This window comes from Colobus angolensis, unplaced genomic scaffold (genome assembly GCF_000951035.1).
Source record: "Colobus angolensis palliatus isolate OR3802 unplaced genomic scaffold, Cang.pa_1.0 Scaffold112, whole genome shotgun sequence".
Classification (NCBI taxonomy): Eukaryota; Metazoa; Chordata; class Mammalia; order Primates; family Cercopithecidae; genus Colobus; species Colobus angolensis.
The window spans coordinates 836,230-856,810 of NW_012112253.1; positions in this window are offsets into that span (position 1 = coordinate 836,230).

Sequence of the window (20,581 nt, forward strand, 5' to 3'; positions counted from 1 at the left end):
AAAAAAAAAAAAAAAAAAAGAAAAGAAAAGAAAAAACAAGAAAGAAAAATAAAGAAACGTTGAGAAATGATTTGCACTTGATGTCCTTTGGGGGGTCTAAGGGGAGCTCTAACTACTTTCTCTATCACTTCTATGATAATTGGTCTGTTCAGACTTTCTGAAGAAAAGACTTTAGAGGAACCACTTCTGAAGAGTTGTTACTTGTGGGAATTGAAGAAAGAAATGTGAATATTCTTTGTAGCTCAGGAACTATGGAAACTGGTTTTGTTGGAATATGACTTTGCTTTTATGCCTCAAACACTTAGAAAGAAGGAATAGTTTCTTCTCACAACTTGGTGTTAGTACTTCTTGGAATTAAAATGTCATGGAGAATATGTTATGAAACAGTGCTCTGTAAGTCCCATCTTTTCTTGGGAACAAATATTAATATGAATTCATATGTATGTATTACAGAAAATTTGGGGCTCCCAAGACCACCAAGTATATACCTTTTTTTTTTTTTTTTTTTTTTCAGGGTCTGTCTTTGCCGCCCAGACTGGGCTGCAGTGGCACCATCTCTGCTCACTGCAACCTTTCCCCCTACCCTGGGTTCAAGTGATTTTCCTGCCTCAGCCTCCAGAGTAGCTGGGACTACAGGCACCTGCCACCAAGCCTGGCTAATTTTATTTTCTATTTTTAGTAGAGATGGGGTTTCTCCATGTTGGCCAAGCTGGTCTCAAACTCTTGACCTCAGGTGATCTGCCCGCCAAGGCCTCCCAAATGCTAGGATTATGGCCGTGAGCCACCACACCTGGCCTATATCCTTCAATTTCATATCATTTCAGGAGTTAAGTAAACAGGTCAATGTTTAATTTTGTTTAAAATCTCTAGTAGAGTTAATAATTCATTAAAATTATGATGATTATTTTTGGACTATCTTGTTGGCATTTGCCAAATTAGGATGGTTTAATTTAATTTGGGGTTTGCAATTTTGTGCCAAAAGGAATATCATGGGGTTTAAGTGCCATTTCTGTTTTACTCTTAAGAGATCACAATCCTCCATTCTTACTCCTCACTTGCTTTTTCTCTAGATAATAATTTCCACTAGAACTTTGGGGAGCTCAGCAGATGCAACTGAATTTTTTTTGTCCAAACTAATGACTTGTTTCTGGAAAGAAAAATGTTACCATCAACGGGATTTTTTTTTTTTTTAAATATTATACAGTGTTTGGTTCAGGCCAGCAATGTGGGATGGGATTTAGTCTCCAGATTTGCCAAGATGTTTATGCAGCAGGAATGTTACTTATGTAAGCCTGGAAGTGCTCCTGATGTGCTATAGCCTCCTCTTCCATCGCAGCTTTTTTTCATTAAGAAGTTGATCTTCCTGTCATGATACCACATTAAGTGGCTGAAAGGAAAAGAAAAAAAATTGTTTACTGTACTAAATAACCTAACTCTCCACAAACCATCCATTTGGTTAAAGGAACTGCAAGGAGCTCTGGAAAACTGGGCTGAGAATTGTTTTGATGCTCTCAGCTTGGCCCCTCACTCACTTCCTATTGCTCTCTAGACGCAATCAAACTCAGATGTGGGAAAATAAAAAATGTTTTTAAAATAAAAGAAAAATGAATTCACAAACAAACAAAACACCCTCTTTTACATTTTTTCTGGGGACTGAAATTCCCATGTAATGGAAAAGTGTCAAATGAAAGAAATCATCAATGTTAAACATGAATGAAACACAAATAAAAGCTATATGTAATCATTGTGAGAAACTAAGGAAGAAAAGGATTAAACTCACCCTGCCACAGATGAATAAATATCTACATGTTTATATAACCAACCAACAAAGCTCATTGAGAGCAAACAGGACATTTTGAGGTGAAAACAGAGCTGTGAAAGTCATGAATCGGACACTCCCAGCCCTCCCGGCTTATCTCATCCTCTGCTTTTCTGTGGATGCTGCCCTATGAGTCAGACGAGATGAGAAACTTTAATCGTTCTAAGCAGATATGTCTCAGCACTCTCTGATAAAAGCATGCCAGCACACTGCACCAGTCTGTACCAGCACCCATCCTTCAACAAAGCAATGGTCCTCCAATCAAGGTGGTAACAGCTCAGGTTAGACTAGCCCAGCGCCCCCTCCCTGGGGCCATTCTGTGACATCAGCAGCTCAGAGAGGGAGATTCTTCGCAGAGGTTCCTAGGCTGAGCTTGAAGCATCAGTAGGTGTTTACCTTCTGCCCATAGCTATATGAACTTTCTGAATGTTGGAGTTGTGGTGCTACACTGACATGGTTTTCATGTGTGGACAGTGAGGCTGAGGCCACAGTCCTGAGAAGTGGCCTCTTGCTTGAAAAAAACTGTCATTTTCATTGGAGAAGAGGTACAGCCTCAGCCCAGAAACATCAAGGCGGTGGGGGTCCTTATTATCTTTTCCTCAAGTATCTCTCCAGTATTTATTGAGCAGCTAGATACTGGCAGGGCTGCCACATATGGCTGTGCAAGTTGCATACTGGACAAGGTGCTGTATCCAAGAGACATTATTCCCACGGTAGCTATCATAGATTTGCATGTTTATTGTGTTGATTTTCTGGAGGACACCAGGAAAGTACCTTGAATAAGGAAGTCCTGCTCCCAAGTTGCATAAAAGTGCTGTATGTGGTTGAGTGACTGTGTGCACAGGGATGGGTGGTGCGGATCCAAAGATGCATGGGGGTGCAGGAGCCTTCCAGGTTGTGGATTTTGTTGTATGTGCACCAAGGCCAAGGAGGCTACGTGGCAAGGACCCTACAGGATCTCCTGGGATCAAGGAAAGAGGAGGACCCTGGCCTCCCAGGACCAGGCCCCTAAAACAAGTCATATATATTGGACAGTCTATTTAGAGTGACACTACCCTATAGAAATAAACGTGAGCCGTAAACACCAGCCACACGTCATTTCAAATCTTCTGGTAGCCACATTTTTAAAGTGAAAAGAAACAGACTTTAATATATATATTATCTATTATATTACATATATTAGATATACATATATCTAATATATTATCTATATATCTCATGTATTATCTATCTAATATCTATATATTATATTATATATAAAAATACATATATAAATTTTGGTACAAAGTCTTTGAAATCTAGTGTGGATTTTACACTCTCAGGATATGCCAATCTGGACTAGCCACACTTAAAGGGCTTGGTTGCCTGCTGTATCTGGTGGCCCCTGGCTGATTGTACATCTCTGGAGTCTTGCTAGCTACCATTTGAATCCTCTCTCCGGCTGAGGGTGCAGCCTCCCTTCTTGGAGCAGTCTAAGCCTTGGGTCTCTAAAGGACCAAAAGTGTAGATGAGTGTCGGGGGTCCTTGGGCAGCCACACCCAATGGTGTTGTGAGGCTCAAGCAGGCGGGTGCTCCTCTGCCCACCCCTGTGCCACCCCCCGAATCACTTTCCTGGTCAGCCCTGGAGCCTGGGTGTACTTGATTAAGTCAGCAGTTTTGTGAGATGCAAGGCAAATAGAAACCCGGGACCCAGTGCTGTTCTCATCTGAGGAAGAAACCACCACAAACCATTCTTTAAGGAGCCACATGAGTGAGCAAGTTCAGAGACACAGGGAGCCGCAGAACTGGGTGGCCTCCCTCCAAAACGCTAATGACGATGGTGGTCACAGTGCCATGACCATGGTTCCAGGCGTGGTGCTCGGCACTATATCCAATTTCCACAATGCACACCAGCTCCTTGGGAGGTAGATCTTAGCACCCTGCCTTGTGAGGAGGAAGCAGAGACTCAGAAAGACAAGTGTCTTGCTCAGGGTCTCACGATCCAGGTGGGGAGGCCACGGCCTTTGTTGCCTCTTCCGGGTCACCAGCAACTGGACATGAATGGAAATGTCATATACAGGGTCCAAAACTTTGGCCAAATCCAATGGGCAGGGTTGCCTTGGTGACCCTGTTGTCCCATAGAGTCTGGCAACATTGCCAGAGCCTGCAAAAACAAAGTTAGATTGAGGTTTAGATGGCTTCGTGTGGAAGTCTCCCTGCTCATCCCTACAGGTGGCACAATATCCTGAAAGAGAAGAGCCATTGGAGTCTGTTTCAATTCTTCTCTGGGTTCATTTGGGACACTTGGGAGCAGTTAGGAGGCGGCTTGTCCCTGGCCAGGTATAAGTCAGATCTCAGCTGTCACCTGTGAGGGCAGCCAGGACATGGGACCTGCTTGGAGAGGAAGAGAAAGGAATGTGGGGTGATAAGACGAAGGGAGAAGAGAAGAGAGAGAGTGCGTATGTATGTACGTTTCATGCGTGTTTCAGAGACAGATTGACAGTGTCAGGAGCTGATAGAAGATGAGGACCAGTCAGGGCAGGGAGGCGAATTTTGAGAAATACCCAGCGGAGTGCTATGAGTTGAGGCTTAGAGAGGAGACAAAAGGTTTGCAAAGCAGAGAAACAGTCAGGGATTCGAACCGTGGTTGGGTGGCCCTGGGGTAGAGCCAGGGCCCCTGGGTGCAGAAACGCACTCCATGCAAGAACTTCCTGGCAGGCACAGTCAGAGGATAGGCTGCCTCAGTAGGATGTGTCCCCACCCCCAGAGGTGGTTAAGTGTGTGCATAGTCGCAACTTGGCATGGATTACGTGGACCTAGAGCTCAACGAGGTGTCCTTAGTGAGTTGGAGTACTGACTTCAGCAAGACAGCAAGAACAAAGACAAAGAGGATGGTACAGTGAACCTGGAAAGCTCTACGTGAATCTTTTCATGAGTTAAAAAAAATAAGTCTGTGTGATGAAAATTACAAGCCACCGATGAAAGAAATCAAGGAAGACCTAAATGAATGGAGACACATCTCTGTTCATGGATTCGAAGGCTCAGCACGACAGATGTCTCTTCTACCCAAACTGATAGTAGTTTTAACACCATTCCTATTAAAATATCAGCAAGGTTTTTATAGATACAGAGAAGCTTATTGTATAATTTATATGAAAAAGGAAAGGCCCTAGATAACAATCTTTGACAGAGAAGAATGAAGTGGGAGGAACCACATATCCGGTACTGAGACTTTCTACAGAGCTGCAGAAACCAAGTGTGGTACTGGCAGAGGGCAGACACACACATCAGCGGCACTGAATGGAGGCCCAGCGTTTGGCACTGTGAATGTTGACCCATCAGATGAGTTCCAGAGTATTTTCTCCCTCTCTCCTTGTCCTTTATCCCTGGGGAAGTCCAGTGCTGACAGGCAGCTTCCATGTCACCCTGGCATGGGACAGGGACCATCTAGGTGGCAGGCCAGCCTTCGAACCTCTGCACATCCTCACTGAACGGGGCCCCCAAATCCATGTCCTCTACTGCCAACTCAGCCATCTCCACCTCGCTCCTGGGAGCCCCAGAAAGCTGTGGGTGCCCCCCAGGCCATTCCAGCTCTGCAGAAGACAAGTGCCACCACACCTCTGTCCCAACCTCCTCCAGACCATGTCTCTCTAGATGGCCACCAGCCAGGCCACAGAGTCTCAGAGGAAACATGGGGTCCAAGTTCCCCTGCCTTAGCATTCCTCAACCTACCATGAGGTGTCTCTCTCTGACCCCTGGAAAGTGAGGTGAGTCATCCCACAGTGCAGGGCCTGATCCTGGGGCCTGTCAGTCAGCAGGAACCCCCCTGTCATCCCATCCCACACTCTTCTTTCCTTTTCTGCAGGAAGCGCCACATGCCTTCATCCTCTCAAAGCTATCATCCCTGTGCGTGCTTCTGAGAGCAGGTTTGGACTCCATGGGTCAAGGCTTCCCCTGCAGGCCTCACTGGGCTCTTCTGGGTCTCCCTTCCCTGAGACAGTCAGCCCCAGCCTTGAGTCTGGCTGGAAGGGAGGAAGAGCTACAGGCAAAGAGGAATGACTGACAAGGGAGCATCTTGGGTGGGGGAATGGCTCCCCCAGCTTTAGTCAGCAGCGGCTCCCTCCTGCCTTCCTCCCGAGGGTCCTGAAGAGCAGATGACCATCCCGGCTTCCCCAGCAAGGAGACAGATGTGAAAAGGCCACCTCTCATATGCCTTCAAGAGGTTGCATCCAGGCAGACAGTGGGTGCTAGAAGGGTGAACAGGCCTCCTGGCAGGGGAAGCAATCTGGCTGAAGTCCCCTGGGCAGGAAGAGGAGCTGACAGTAGGCCAGTGGGGTCCAGGCAGCACAAAGTGTGAGGAGAAGCCAGGGGCAGGCAATAGAGCCTTTGTCTTTATTTTGTAGTGTTTTTCATTTCACTCACTGAACTTGAAGTGAGGGGTGACCGAGGTGGAGGCCTGGCTCAGGCCTTCCCTTCACCCCCAATTCCTTACAACTCGCACTTGACCCACGGGGCCATGGGGGGTTAGATGTGGAGCCCACCTGGGGAGGTGGGCCTTACTCTTTTCTTGCTGATGAGGAAATGGAGGCATGGGGTGTAGATGTGACCTGGGCAAGGTGAACCCAGCCCTGTGTTCATTCCTCTTTCCTGGTATCAGCTGCCGCATTTCCTTGGGGTGTCAACCCCAGCGCAATTGCATTCCATCGTGCGGTTCTGCAGCCCTGCATGGATGCCTCCACTCAGGAGAAGGATGTGAGTGAGGCTGAAATACTCAGCACAGTCCACTGCAACTGACGTGATTAGTTCGGAGACAAACACACAGCCCAGTTCACTTGGTAAGCAGCAGCCTCTGGGCTTCTTTACAGCCCCCGATGTAGCCCAGGAGCTGCCCCAGGGCTGCTGCTTGGAAGGACCTGCCTGAGAGTGAAGCCAAGCCAAAGAAAGCTGAGCTAGAGAATGACAGACAGCTTCTTGGTGACATTGTTAGAGCATCTGGATCCAGCTGTACCTGAAGCTATACCTTAAACATTTTAATTACATTCATCAGTGTGTTTCTTTTTGCTTAAGACAGTTTGATTTGTATTTATTTTATTAGAACCTCACAGGTTTGTCTAATCTAGCATCCCTGGGCCAGCCTCCTTTTCCTCATCCTCCCCTTGGCCAATAGAAAGAATGAAGCTTTCTTGAGACTGTTCACAGCATGAGGCTCTTCCACTTGCCTGCAACCCATAATTAGGTACCTGCTGGCTGAGAGAATCTCATTCCCCTTTGCACCACCTCTGGATCTACTGCTTTGCAGTTCCACCAACACGTATCAGCCTCACTGTGTGTGAGACACACTGCCAATGCCCAGAGTTCTGTGCTCAACCAATCTCAGACCTCCAGGCCCTCTGAACCCTGCAGGATGAGGGACTTGTACTCAGTGTGTACCTCTCCAACTGTGCAGCATGACTGCCTCCCATGGCCCCAGGTCCCTCCACCGCCTTGGGGGAGCTCTCAGGCCTGCCAGGGCTGTCAAGCTGTGAACACACATCGCTGGGGGGCAGGAGGGCTGTTCTTTCCAATGGCCTTTTCCAAGCCAGAAAGAACTGAAATGTGAGCTCCCACTCCTTTAACCATAAGCGGAGCTGCCAGGGCAGCCAGCTCCCTCCTCCTGTGTGTGGTGGGAGCCCGTGTGGGCCCACAGCCACAGCAGTGGGGAACGTCATGCATGGGGCAGAGAGGCAGAAGGCACCAGGGGCTTCCTGTGGGTCAAGTAATGAAAAAACACCCCAGATAAGCCCTGGGGTTCCACGACACCACCTTCTGGAGTTCTCAGACCTTAGCAAAATAATTTTTTATCTCTAAGCCTCAGTCTCTCAATCCATAAAATGGACTTACAAATCCTTCCTGCCACAGTCACTGTGAGGAAGAACGGGATAATTGGCAAGGAAGGTGTAACATGGCGCTGGCATGTACTAGGTGCTCAGTGAGTTGCAGTAGCTGTAGCAATCGTCCTGTGAGGCAGATACCTTTGTTGCCCCATTTCACAGAGAAGGCAGCAGCTCAGTGGGCAGCTTGCCTGAGGGAATGGCAGCAGTTCTGGTCCCTGTGACAGCGACAACTAAGGGAGTTGGCTTCACTGGGAAGCAGCCTCTGGAGTTGGGCAGGGAGCAGCTGTTATTGGTGGCCCCCTAGGGTAAGACCTGTCCTGCATCCCTTTCCAGAGGTGTGGCTCTGAGCCCCTCCATTGGGGTCTGGGGCAGCATGGGGCAAGGGGACTCTCAGAGGAGAGGCACCCCATCCAGGGAAGAAGAGGGATGGGGGGATGCGGGCGGAGGAAGGCTGATTCCCAGGGCTCCCAGGCTCGCCACAGACAGTCTCTGGAAGCTTAGGGGCTTGAAGGGCTGGGACCGCTTCTGGGAACCTGAAAGCTGCTCTACAAATGAAGACAAACTGTCTAACTCAGGTGAGAATCAAGACTTTGAGAGGAGGGAAAGTCCAAGAAAATCCCCGAGAGCCCCAGGACATGTGCTATTGGGTGAAATAATTAAGAAAACCTGCCCAATCTCCCACGGAGACATAAATCATTCCCTGCCGCTCCGGGCTGATACTCACCGTCCAGCTCCTAATTCTTCACAGCTGTCCCTGTGAGACCTCTGGAGGGGGGTGGGGACCAAAGTGTGAGGCCGGAAGCAAAGGAGGGAGTGGAGAGACAGGCCCAGAGAGATATGGGAGGAGGGGGAGATGGCGGTCCAGAGACAGACAGAAACAGAGAGGCAAGGGAGATAGATAGTGAGGGAGCCCCAGCATGAGACAGAGATGGGGGGGCGGTCAAGAGAGAATCTGATTGACTTAGGAGGCCTTGTGATCGGCCAGTTAAGAGGATTATGGAAATTAAGAGGATCAAGTCAAGGTCTGGGTGTTTGTAGTCTGGGAGACCTTGACCTGGTGCCGACCTAGACCCCGTTCCCTGGGAGCTGCAGCCACTCCAGGCAGGCAGGGCCCGGGCATTGGCCCTGGATCCCACCTCTACTCTCCCCACCTCAAAACCACCCAGAGGAACCTGGGCACATGTACTATGTTCTCTGAGGCAGGCACAGGGCTAGGCACCCCATCCAGGCTTCACTGCTTAACCTCTAGATGAGGGGGTGACGTCAGAGAGAGAGTGAATGGCTTCCAGACCTCCCAGAGGGAAGCACATCTCTCCTGGCCGATGGCCACAGCCTATGGGCCAGGCTGGGGAGGGTCCTGCAGGCGGGCAGGCAGGCGCTGCTCCTTCCCTCCTGGAGACCTGAGACATTGGAAGGTCATTAGGAGACACAGAAGCCAAAAACCCCTTGCCGCTGTTCTGGAAAGAGCCTGGTCCTGCCTTGCCCTCAGGATCAGGAGGGAAATGAGGGGCCTGCTCCCAGCTCCACTGAAGGTCCCTGAGGGGCGTCCCTGCAGCCCCATTTTACAGATGAGGGAGACGAGCCTCAGAGGAGATGAGAGTCCTGGCCAGCGTCTCTCAGCTGGTGAGAGGAGGGCCAGAAACTGGAAACTGGATGCGCTGGCCCCCCTCCCTTCCCTCTTCTTTTTCCTCCTTCCCTCTTCTTTTCCCCTTCCCTCCTTTTCTCCTTCCCTCCCTTTCTCCTTCCTTTCCCTTCCTCCCACCATCTTTCTCTCCTTCCTTCTTTCCCTCCCTCTCCCTCCATCGCCCCTCCCGTCTGCCCCCATTTACTCATCTGTTTTCCCCACACCCATTTGTTGACTGATGAGAGGAGAGGGACAGACACAGAGAAGGAAGAAAGAGAAGGGCCTGGGCTGCCCCTGCAACGGCTGGCCAGTCCGCACCGACTCCAGCTGAGGGCACCCGGCTAATACGGTAGTAAAGTAAGGCGGCCTGAGTTAGTCTCTGCTGCTCCACCTCAGAGCAGCCCCAGCGGGCTGAGGGAGCAAATCAATGGCTCTTGGGAGCAGTGAGGGCTTGAAGCACGCCACAGCCGGCACGTGGTGGAGACATCCAGGGCCCTGTTCAGCCTGAGGACCTGGGCTGGACCAGTCAGATCCTCCCACCTCCTCTTTCTCTCTGGAATCTGAAGCTGAAGCTCAGAGAGTGGCAGGTCCCAGAGTGGTGGTTTTTGTCCCATGGTGGTGGGGTTTCTGGAATTCTGAGGTAGGCCTTCGAGTTCAGACGACCTGTGTTTGAACCCTGAGTGCACACAGACCAGTTCTGTGGGCTTCTCTGGTCATCGGTTTTCTATAAAACGAGAATAATTAGAGCCACCTTGGAGGTGAGTGAATGACAGCGGAGGCAGGGCTCATGTGTGTCATGCAGTTCCTGAGCCTTCCTCCCCATCAGCCTGGGGTGGAAGGTGAGGCTTGGTTACCTTGTGGGCACCAGGCAAAAGGCTGCAGAAGCCTGAGGATAAAGGCAGATAAGGGACATCCTCTGAGTCCTCAGGGCCACAGGGACAGGACCTGCCACCCAGCCGTGTCCACAAGACAGGAGTGAGTGGGCTCCTCTTCCAGCCCGGGAGTTAGTGGGACCTGTGGAACCCTTCCTGTCTTTGCGAACGCCAGGCGGGTGTTGCCTCCTGATGGCCCCTCCTCACTTGGGGAAGCCCCTACCCACAGAAGGCCACACAGGGAGAGGCCCTGTTTGTGTGTCTGTGTGTCCAGAAGCCAGAGGTTCCAGGGGTGGGATGGAGAGACCTGCCCGAGGCCTCATCCTCAATGTGGCCAGGCTTCCTCCCTCCACCACCTTCCCTGGGAGGTGGAAATCAGGGTCGTAAGGGGGTTCAACTCCTTCCTCTTCACTTTAGTGCTACCCTAGGTTTTTATGCCCCACACAAGTCCCGCATGGAGGCATTAGATCAGCCATTCAGCCTGGGCCTCCCAGCGAAGTGCATTACAGCACTGCCCTCCCGGGATGGCAGCAGCCACCCAGCCCCTCCACAAGTGGCCACCCCCGCAAGTCTTGCCCTCCCAGGGGCTGTCAGAGTGACCTACTCAGTCTGTCAGAGCTTAGCCCCAGGTGCAGCGACCTCCCCCACTGTGGGCAGGAGGCAGTTCCGCCCCAGGGCCCCAGGTCTTCTGTGGGTTGCCCAGAGCCCCTTGGAGCGATGGGGGCCACCCCTGAGTGGGGAGGAAGGTGGGCCTGAGCACTGACCAGCTCCTGAGAGCAGCTGCAATTGCAAGTCCATAAGGGCCACCCTCAGGCCATGCCAGGACCTTGCTCTACGGGCCTCATTGGTTCTAATACAGTCCTGGAGTTGGAGACTAAGGACAGCTCCATGTTACCGGAGAAGCAGCAGAGACACACAGCAGGTGAGAAACGTGTCCTGGGTGGGTTTCCTGAGGATCTCCAGTCATGAGTGGAAAGCCTTGGCAGGGAACGGGACCCTAACAGGAGAGAACCATTGTCACGGCCCCGACACAGCTGACCTAGAGCTGGACAGGAGCTGGACGGGGCCTGCTGGAATAGGCTGAGCAGCAAAACGGAACAGAACAAGCAATCCACATTCGGGAGAGCCTTCGTGACTCCACCGACCCCTCTTTTTCCCACAGCCTCTGTCTGCCTAGAGGTGCCGGGTCACAGCTCTGACCATGTCCAGCCCTGTGAACAAAGCACCCATGGCCATCTGATTCCTGGCCAACCCAGCCTGGCACACACAGGGTGGGGCTTCTCTGATGCCCCAGGTGCCGCTCCATTCTGCTGGAAGGTTATTGTGCTGACTGACACATATCTGTGATGTGCTGGAGTTTTGGAGAAGTCCCTTTAACTGAGCTGAGATCATTTAGCGTTTGGGAAAAATGACCAAAGCAATCATGGGTGGGTGTGTTTCATCTGCCCAAGACAGAAACCCCATTCTAAACCGGGCCAGGTTGAAGCAGCGTTTTCACCTGCTTACAGACTCTGCCCCAGCCTCCAAGATGGGTGGGGATATCATTGCATCTCTGCCCATTGCCCAAAGGTGACTGGGCCAGGAATGGACAGGGAATACTGCTGGACCTATCAGAGGCTTCTCCAGGATTTTTAACCTGGGACCAGAGCTGCTGGGGCCAAGCCCTGAGAGGGGAGACTGTCCAAGAAAACCAGCCATTCAGGAGGAGAGAGGAGAGCCCTAGTGGGGTTGGAGAGCCTAGTTGTTGTTGTCCTGGAAAAAAGAAAGAATCCTGATAAAAAGGAGTTTCAGTGAAGTAAAAATGACAATAGGAGAGAGGGACTTTGTTCCCACACTGCTTCATGAAAAAATGATCATGAAATGATCATGATGGAATTAGCTCTCGAAGATATTTTCTTCTCCAAAATAGCCAATATTGAAACAATTTGGGCTAATGCTTTTATATTCATAAACACATTAGAGTCAAAAGCCCTCAGGGTTGAGATGGTGAATTCAAGATGTCCTGAGTTCAATAACTGAACACTGTCTCCCTCCTAGACCTCCCTCACTCCTTCCCACCCTACTGTGCCTCTGGACCCTTTAGCCTGTAGGATTTCTTACAAACTCTTAATATGCAAATAGCACATTATTCTTAACTTAAAAATCTCTTAAGTAAGACTACTTGCAACCCATGGTCAGCTTCCTTCAAGTTACTTTATGTTCTTGAAAGTAATCGAAAGTAATCCATTGCAACTGCTTTAAGATATTCTAGAATCCCAGTTTCCCCCCTCTCTCTTCCTTCCCTCAGGTTGGCCCACTTCCCAGGATTCTGTCCTATAAAATTAAGTTAATGATATCTTCAGGATCAGCATGTCTTTGTCTCTAAATGTGGGAGTGTGTCTCCTCCAGGACTTGCCTTGGCCAGTCCTTCCCCTCCCGCTCTGAGTCCCCTTCCCTCTCCGGGCGTGCAGTGCCAAGCCAAGGAGCTGGCTCAAGAGTAAAGCGTGGGCACCTCATGCTTGCCCTCTGAGGCTTGCTGCATGGACCTCTCTGCCCATTCTGGGTCGGGGTGGCATGGGTCCAGGTTAGTTGTCTGAAGCAGCTCCAGGCAAGGAGAGATGCAGGATAACTCAGCCAAGAGGTGGCCTTTCCTCTAGGTAGCATCAATCAGCCCCATTTCCCTCTTGGCAGATGCTCCATAAATGGTGCTTCTGCAGTTCCCTCCCTCTTCCCAGGTATGGAATGGCCCCAGGAGTCAGGCCAGGGAACCATGTGCATAGCCTCCAGGTGACAGCTACAGGCTGGGGGGCCTGCTTTCTGTCTCTGGCCTCTTTTCAACAGCTTATGAGATTTTCAGATGTCTCCATCTGACCCTCCCCACAAATGACATTTAAGAAGGACACACAGGGCTGGGTGTGGTGGCTCACGCTGATAATCCCAGCACTTTAGGAGGCTGAGGTGTGCGGATCACATGAGGTCTGGAGGTAGAGACCAGCCTGGACAACATAGCAAAACCCTGTCTCTACTAAAAATACAAAAATTAGCCAGGCATGGTGGTGCATGCCTGTGGTCCTAACTACTTGGGAGGCTGAGGCAGGAGAATCGCTTGAACCGTGGAGGCGGACGTTGCAGTGAGCTGAGATCATGCCACTGCACTCCAGCCTGGACAAAAGAGTGAGAATCTGTCTCAAAAAGAAAAAAAAAAAGACACACAATAGGCTGATGACTTGCCTTATTGTTCTGGACTTAGTGAGACAGACACAGAGACAAGAGGAAGGGAGGGAGGGAGGCACATAGACACAGATCAGAGTGACAGGAGTGCAGGGAGCCAGGCAGGTCTGAGACTTGGAGATGGGCCTCAGTTCAGTAGGCTGCTTGAGTGACACCTGGGAACCAGGAAGTATCCTTGGGCCGTGCTTAGCCAGAGAGCCAGACAGCTGGGCTGCAGAGCCAGCAGGGTTGGCAGGGTGAGTACAGTGGAAACCTTCCTAGACCTTGTCAGCCACAGGACAGTGTGCTCACTCCCTCCCAACCTGCCCCATTAGACATCTGTGTCCCAGGGCCACCTCATTCCTGATCATGAGGGAATGCGGTTAAATTTGCAGAAATCTTGTGATCTGCTTGTTAAATGCAGCTTTTATTAAAAAAAAAAAAAAAAAGTAAGCTTACAATGAGATATGTTATATTAAAAACAATTGTATTAAGAGCAAAGGTAAAACTCAAAACTCATCAAACCCATCGTTTCCTACTTATTTTACTCAACTTTACTATTGAGTTTATGTTTATTTACAATCTATCTGGTGTTTATACGGTGGAAACACCATATAATATGTACCATATAATACTGCATACTTCTCCCCAGCTTCCAGTGATGTCAAGTTGGTGAGACTGTTTACACCACAGAAACTTGCAAATACAATAAATCAGGGACTCCAACCCCCCGCCCCCGCCCCCCAACTCCTGCACTGCTGACTTCCTGGTCCATGAGTGCTTAAATTTGCTAATGTATGTTACATAAACAAGATAAAGCACAGGCAATACTTAGGGCAATCATGCTCCCCAAACTTTCCAGGACAGTTTCAATTTAAATATTCTGCCTGCGGTCAAACTGCAGGACCCAATCAGGTTTCAGAGCCAATGTCAGCCGCAGGGAGGCCACCTCGAAGTGAGTGCCTGACGCACAGACTTTCACTCGTCTCTTCGCCCCCAGCCTCACAGCACCAGACCCTCGTTTCATTAATCTCTCAAATTTAGGTCACAGATATCTCAAATTACCTCCTTATTTACAGACATCAAGATCTAATGCTAAAACCTGGAGGGGGACAGAACCAGTCTGCTCCAGGGCCAGACTTGAAAATAAATAATAATAAAATCCCCAAGCCTTAAGATGTCCGTTGCCTGAAATACGCAGTTTAGAGTTTGAAATTCAAGTGACTCACAAACCACACAGCTGGTGACCCTCCCCACCTTCCCTCTCAAGCTAATTGAATTTAAAAAAAAAAGTACTTAAAGAGGCCTGGTCTCTCCAAGAAGTAAACTCCATGTACTTCCTCTCCCCTGGACTGGAGGCGCACTTGGCCACACAAGGCATATAAAAGCCCCTTTTGGAGAATGGCTCATTTCCCACGTGCCTTCTGCAGTCAGCGTAATGTAAGAAACACACACCTCATGCACCCAGCACTGGAAGTCACAGTGGGTACGCACCTAGAGAGGGAAGCTGGGGGATAGAGGAGTGTTTTTTCTCTGTGTTTAAGCCCCTATGCTGACTTCTTGAGATTCCGAATACTTTCCACACACACAAAAGGTTGATCTGTACACTCAGGGCAAAAGGCAAGTCACACATTCCAAAGGAAAGTGCACAACCTAAAATGCTATCGGGAACGGAAGGGAGGATTTGGAAGGAGTCATGTCAAAATGGTAACCGTGTTCATCACACACTGGTAGGGTTGTGGGGCTTTCATTTTCTTCTTTATAGTTCTCTGAATTTTCCAGATGGTGTATGGTGAAGAGATCTGGCATTTCTTTTATCGTTAGGGTGGGGGAAAATGCTGTTTGCTTGCTTGATTTTTTTTTTTTTTGAGACAGGGTCTCACTCTGTTGCCCAGGTTGGAGTGCAGTGATGCAATCTCAGCTCACTGCAACCTCCACCTTCCCGGTTCAAGCAATTCTCCTGCCTCAGCCTCCCGAGCAGCTAGGATTACAGGCATTTGCCAACATGCCCAGCTAAGTTTTGCATTTCTAGTAGAGATGGGGTTTCACCATGTTGGCCAGGCTAGTCTCGAACTCCTGATCTCAAGTGATACTTTGGCCTCCCAAAGTGCTGAGATTACAAGTGTGAGCCACCATGCCCGGCCTGCTTGCTTGATTTTTAAGGGGAGGCCGCTGTGGTGTCCTCTCTCTTTTCTGAGTGCCTCATGGGCTGGGGTCATTGGATGTTTTCCCAAGCGCACCCACTGGCTCCGTGTAAGCCCCTAGACTCTGCTTATTGCTTGAGCAGCAACTGTGAGGGAGTTATGGGGCACCTGGTCCTTTTATACCCTCCTGCTCCGTGAAAGGGGCTGCTGGGTACCACACCAATCGCTGTTGTCGTGTTTTCTCTTTTGCTAACAGCTATTCTGTGATTCCGCTTTTTCTTCATTCCGATCTCATTTTGATTGGAGTATTAATATGCTCAGCAAAAATACACTCACTTTTCCTGCCTCTCTGGCAGCTCATTGGCCACGTGGTCCAGATGTGGGGATGAGACCAGGTGGCGAGCTCTGCTGGAGCAGCCCTTTGCCCACCATCCCCCCTCCATCCTGCCTGAAAAGTGTCCAGTTCTGCACTTGTCAGCTGCTCCGTGGCAGAGCAGGACCTGCCCTCATCCGAGGGCACAACCAGTGGTTGTGTTTCCTGAGAAGAAAGAGTCTTCCCTCAAGATGAAATCAGCTTCTATCTCTAGCCAAAAGGACAGTGCTTTTCTTGCCTCTCACTTCTGGACTCTGTATTTCCGGGGCTCCTAGGACTGAGAGCCTCCCCAGACACACACAATTGCTGAAGGACCCTCTAACTGCTCAGATTAGGCCTCCCTAAGTCTTTTGAGGTTCGGGGCACAGAGCTCCAGGACATGCTCCATGAACAGGAGAGACCCTTCTTTGATTCATTGTTTCCTTCAGCAAATGCCTCTGGCCCAGGCAAGGTTCAATGCATGAAAGAGGCAGTGTGCATGCTCGTGGAGAAGCAAAATAAACACACAAGCAAACACAGGCATAGCGATTTCAGGTAATAAAAGTGCCATGAGGAAAAATGAGGGTAGTGAGATGGGAGTGGCCCTCTTAGCTCGGGCGGTCAGGCAAGGCATTGTGCCTTGTAATAGGTGACCAGGGACCCTATCAGAGTGAGGTAGTGAGCAATTTGAAAGTTTAAGGGGAAGACATCAGGCAGTGGAGACCAAGTCCTTAGGCCCAGAAGCAGAAAGCAACTAATAGTAAATGCATTGTGCAAAAGCTGGACACTATCTTTAGTGGTTTAGTTTTTTGTTTTTTTTTTTTTTTTTGAGATGGAGTTTGGTTCTTGTTGCCCAAACTGGAGGGCAATGGTGCGGCCTCAGCTCACTGCAACCTCTGCCTCCCTGGTTCAAGCAATTCTCCTGCCTCAGCCTCCCACGTAGCTGGAATTACAGGCACCTAACACCATGCTCAGCTAATTTTTTTTTTTTTTTTTTTTTTGTATTTTTAGTTGAGATGGGGTTTTACCATGTGGCCAGGCTGGTCTCGAACTCCTGACCTCAGGTGATCCGTCTGCCTCAGCCTCCCAAATTGCGTGGCTTACAGGAATGAGCCACCATGCCCGGCCTAGTGGTTTAAATATTTTACCTATTTAATCCTCATAGCAACCCTAAGAAATAGGTACCATTTTAATCCCCATTTTATAAAGGAAGAAACTACAAACCAGAGAGGCTAGGTCATTTGCCCAAGGCCACACAGCAAAACAACAAGCTATCACTTTTTTATTTCATAGATCCTACCACATGCAGTGGCTTATGCCTGTAGTCCCAGCAACCTGGGACACTGAGGTGGGAGGATCACTTGAGGCCAGGAGTTTGAGAGCAGCCTAGTCAACACAGCAAGACCACATTTCTATATATATATATATTTTATATTAGTCAAGCATGGTGGCATGCAACTGTAGTCCCAGCTAATTGGGAAGCTAAGACAGGAACATCACTTCAGCCCAGGACTTTGAGGTTGCAGTGAGCCATGATTGCACCCACGTACTCCAGCAAGAACAACAGAATGAGACCCCGACTCTATAAAAACAAAATGAGCTATCATTCTTTATTTCATGAGTCCAAATACTGGACTCTGGGGTAATAAACATTCAGTCCTTCCTCTAAAATCGTAAGAACATAGCTCAGCCTTTTATGTCAAGGAACATCATACCCCACAATTGTCTCCTTGGGAGCAGGTGATGAGATCAATCCTATTTTGCCACAATTCCAAATATTGGATGCCAACCAATAAAACATAAGTCCATTATTTAACCCTATTAAAACCCCTTGACCAGGCACGGTGGCTCACACCTGTAATCCCAGCATTTTGGGAGGCTGAGGTGGGTGGATCACAAGGTCAGGAGTTGAGACCAGCCTGGCTAACATGGTGAAACCCCATCTCTACTAAAACTACAAAAAAAGTAGCTGGAAATGGTGGCACACATCTATAATCCCAGCTACTCAGGAGGCTGAGGTAGGAGAGTCCCTTGAACCAGGGAGGCAGAGGTTGCAGTCAGCTGAGACTGTACCACGGCACTCCAGCCTGGGCGACAGAGGGAGACTCCATCTCAAAAACAACAACAACAAAATCCCCTCAACTGTGTGGGCTGATTGGGTGGGCAACTATCTGGGAATTTAAAAAGTCTGAATCCTGGAATTTGTTGAGAGTGCAGCCTTTTTGCCATTAAAAAAACAATTTTATTGTGATATAATTCACATAACGTTCAATTTACCCATTGAAAGTGCACAATCCAGTGACTTTTAGTCTATTCACGGAATTGTACATCCATCACCAAATTATAGGACATTCCATCACTACAAAAACAAACCTCATAGCCATTAGCAGTCACTCCTCATTCCTCCCTACCCCCAGCCTTAGGAAACTATGAATCATTTTTTATTTCTATGGATTTGCCTATTCTGGACATTTTACATAATTGGAATTATATAATATTGATCATTTTGTGTCTGGCTTCTTTCACTTGCCATAATGCTTTCAAGGCTCATTCATGTTGCAGGATGTATTGGTATTTCATTCCTTCTTACTGCCAGATAATATTGCATGATATGGATGGACCCTATTTCATGTATTCATTCATCAGCCGGTGGTGTCTACGTTGCTTCCACTTTTCACTGTTGTGAACAGTGCTACTGTGAGCATTCATGAACAGGTTTCTGGGTGGACTTCTATTCTCATTTGTCTTGGATATATCCCAGGAGTTGAAGTGCTGGGCACATGGTAACTCCACGTTTAACTAATGGAGGAACTAGGATGCAGCTTCGTGTTCTCAGGATATTTCCTGCCAACTACTGCACTTGCATCTGGGCAGTGCCCTTGACACCAGTCAAGAAAGGGAGGGGGCGTTACATCTCACGAAAATTGGTTGGCTTCCCTGGCCACCTCCTTTAGATGGTCAGAAACATCTTTATTTACTAGCAAATTAGTGGGGATGACAGGCTCTAATTCAGGTCACTGTATTGCTGGAAAGTATTTTAAAGGGTTGGCATTGTTTTGCCTCCTTTTGAAGTAGTAACCCTACACACATACACACACACACACACACACACACACACACACACACAGAGCACCTCTGGGAATTCAGACCCTTGGAATGAACTGTGTGGTTTATTCTTGGCGAGAGGAGAGAGTCAGATGGATATAAGTAGATTTCTTCCTTCATAAGCAAAGCCTACGTAGCATTGCTTCCACTTCCCAGGGTCCAGGCCCATTGGCCATTTATTTGTTACTGCAGCCTTGCCTGAGTCAACCCAGGGTGCAGCCACCCGGGGTAAGTTCCTGATTGTGGGCACAGGGCTGCTTCAGAGCCAGGAAAGACCCAGAACAGGCTAGACAGGCTCTGCCTCCTCCCCACCCCCACCCCAGAGGTCCCGCGAACACGTGTGTCCTGTCCGTCTGCAGGGAGCCTGGGCCAAGGCCCCTCGGAGGAAGTGGGCCGGGCCTGGCCAGGTGCTCACCCTCTCCCGAGTCAGGGCTGTACTTAGATGACGGCAGACTTCCAGGTGGGAAGTTCAACATCCTGGCGTTTTAGGGGCCCGTCCAAAGATCCAGATGTTTGGCGCCAACAACCCCCAAACCCGGGTGATTGAATCTGACACTTTTTTTATAGAGTGTAGGCACAGCTGGCCAGAGGAAGCTTGTCTGTATCCATTTCTTCTCTCCCAGCTCCAGTGCGCTCCCAAGTTCTGATTCCAGGCAACTTTTGGCAGCTCATTCTTTTATTCTTATGCTGGGAAACACTCAAGAGTCCCCACTTTCCATTTCTATAAGAAGGGACACTGGGGGTCTGGCCTATTTGATGGAGAGGTGGGAAGGGAATGTGGATGAAATTAGTGCTACGGGAGATGGGGGTCCTGCACTGGATGGGGTCTCAATGACAGAACCTTTGTGGCCACTCTTATTTCTAGGGTTCCAGGACCATAATCCAAGTTCCATAGAACCCCCAAAAGGCCCAGAGGCAATGCCTTAGGAGGCCTCAGAGAGGGAGAGAGACCAGGAGAAGATGAATCTCTTTTTTTCCAAATCATTCTTCTCCCAACACCCCAGCACCCCTAGGGTCCACAGTCTGGCCCCATAGGCAAACCACCTGTCGTTCCTGGGACACACCTTGCACTCCCTACCTCTGCAGCTCTCCTCTTCTTCCTCGCTGCTGACCCGTGGATCTTCATCATCTTTCTCGGCTCCAGTGCCCCTTCCTTCCTGCAGCCTTCTGGGAACACCCCAGGAGAGTAATTGCCTTTCTTCCCTAAGCCCATGGACTAGGATGCATTTCTGTGGTGGCACACATCAGCTAGCAAGTCTCCCCATGGACAAGGTGCAGCCTCCACCCCAGCCCAGGGCCCTGGATATGACAGCAACACTTGCTCAGCAAAAGTTTGTTGACATGAAGTGAAATGCAAGGAGAATGTATTGGGGGTGAAGAGGGGTTCCTGGAGCCGGGAAGGAGGAGCCAATCTGGAGCCACCCAATAGGGCTAATGCCTCGAGAGGGACACCTGTAGTTTGGGGGCCCTTAGACCTGCCTGCTCTGATGTGTTTAAAAAATCATTACAAGAGCCCCTTCATGCTAAAAACTCTCAATAAATTCGGTATTAATGGAACGTACCTCAAAATAATAAGAGCTATTTATGACAAACCCACAGCCAATATCATACTGAATGGGCAAAA